The 2,095-nt window shown below is 40.6% G+C and overlaps 1 long non-coding RNA gene across 1 annotated transcript; it reads right to left on the bottom strand.

Annotated features, from left to right (window-relative positions):
- On the bottom strand, positions 1-1,677 carry LOC145976217 (uncharacterized). Its single transcript, XR_014440218.1, has 3 exons — positions 1,187-1,677; positions 725-1,109; positions 1-121 (listed from the first exon to the last, which is right to left on the bottom strand). It is a non-coding gene; the product is annotated as an uncharacterized LOC145976217 (long non-coding RNA).
- Positions 1,678-2,095: the final 418 nt, after the last annotated feature.

The raw sequence follows: 2,095 nt of genomic DNA, 5'->3' as shown, positions 1-2,095 counted from the left end.
AATCTTATACTCTTAGATTCTCGTATTCTCAGATTTTTATATCTCTTGCGCGTTCTCAGGCTCTCGCACATTTACATCTTTCACATCAGATATCGCGTCAGGTCCTTAGGGCTTGGAACACCTGGAGAATACGGAGAAAATTGCATTCGTAATACAATTACAATTCATATTCATTGAACGATACGTCCATTTACGCGATTGACGATTAACGGCGTTTAAATTGAATTCGTCTGCGAATGTGAAAAAGGATCCCGATTACCTCGACGAGGATTAGCTCGGCTCGAAATTGACGTTTCCGGCCGCGCCTATTCCTACCGACTGCTATTGCTTTTTAGCGGCACCGTGAAAGTAATTCCGTCCGCCTATCAATAGAGTGTCGAGCGTGTACAAATCATTTTTATACGTAGCTTTTTCTATTGATATCGCCCCCGTATATGTTTTCCACTACATATTTAAAAATCAAAATTCACGATAAAGAAATCTTGCATAAACACATAATTGAAACGTATATAAAACAGCCCCTTTTGTTTTATAAGACATATCTATATTTCAACTTCCTATAATTTAATCGTTTTCTGTCTGTAGGACGTTGACACGAATGCCTTAATCTAAATTGTGTAAATACGCCGAAGCGATAATAAAAAAGACGGAAAAGAAGGATGGAGACACGGACAGGTAACGAGCAGTGAAAAGAATCAGCCGTCGCGCTGAAATTCAAGTTTACCTTATTAGCTTATTACTTCCTCAATTAAGTTGCGCTGAAAACACATTAGACTGGATAAAATGCGCGAAATGAGAAACACACGAAAGCGGGTAATGTTATAGGACTTTGCAGGAGACTGGTTTTGCAATTCTTGTCCTGTCAGTAGCCACATATTGACACGACACGTTCGATCAACGTGTAAGCTTGGAAATTGGAAAATTGATTCTCGCTCGTCGCCTTTTCCTTCTCGCAAGAGCGAAGACTCGCGCGGATCCCGCGAGTTGCGTCTTAACAACTTCATCGTTTGCGAAACGATGGGAAGCCGAAAGTTTCCCAAGTAATCTTCTCCTTTCATTCCTTTTCCCAAGATGTTACATTTTTTAGATCATTCAGTCTCTTGAACTCGCTATTGGCACATTTTTCAAAGATTACACAATTGTATATCACGTTCTCTAAATATATTGAATTATTATACGTCCTTACTTATTCTCGCATATTTGAATGACTTTGTTGCCGAATCGTAAACGATTGCATCCTCGCTCGCGCACGTCCACGCGGATGATTACCTTCTTAAATTATTGCAATCTTGCGTTCTTACACTCTCGAGAGCGTCTCGCTCGTTCACGAGTACATTTCGCGGTTAGGACGAAGGACCATTACGAATTGCTCTGCGAAGCCGCGATGTTATTCCGACAAATTACAGAGAAGATACTTCTTCGAATCGACTCGAGGGGCCTCCGGGTTCGAGAGGACGCTTTAAACGCGATCCTGTCACCGCAAAATTCAATATTTGCGGTAGGGCAGCGCGACTTTGCCTTCGTGGCGCCAATGAGTTTGCCGTCACCGCGTCGTCGGCATAATTTCCGCGATATTCCGGAATCACATATTCTTGAAACTAAGTATTATTAGAGCCAACGGCGATCCCCTTCCAAGTCAATTATGCGACCTTCGCGATCACCCATCGGCCGCGTCGACCGATGGGATTATGTCAAGTGAATGTGTCAGTCATCATTTGAAAAACAGATGAAATTTCTCACATCTTTACGATCGAATAAAGACACCTCACTCGTTTTTCTAATTGTCGAACTTGTCATTTTTAATAGTTGATTTTTTTAGAGAATTTTGAAACAGATGAAATGATTTCTCACATCTTTACGATCGAATAAAGACACCTCACTCGTTTTTCTAATTGTGGAACTTGTCATTTTTTAATAGTTGATTTTTTTTAGAGAATTTTGAATCATATATATTTATTTTTTTTTCAATTGCGGTTAGCTTCCAACGCATTTCTCGAGGAGCTTATGGAAGATTATATTTTCTGACTCTGCAATTTGTGTTCCCCTTCGCACTGATTCAATATTTGCGTACTTCGGGTTTGCCGTCGGCAAGATC

Source organism: Camponotus vicinus, unplaced genomic scaffold (genome assembly GCF_025532165.1).
Source record: "Camponotus vicinus isolate PSW18456_S1 unplaced genomic scaffold, iyCamVici1.0 SCAF_8, whole genome shotgun sequence".
NCBI classification, from domain to species: Eukaryota; Metazoa; Arthropoda; class Insecta; order Hymenoptera; family Formicidae; genus Camponotus; species Camponotus vicinus.
This window is presented reverse-complemented; position numbering and strand designations above follow the sequence as displayed.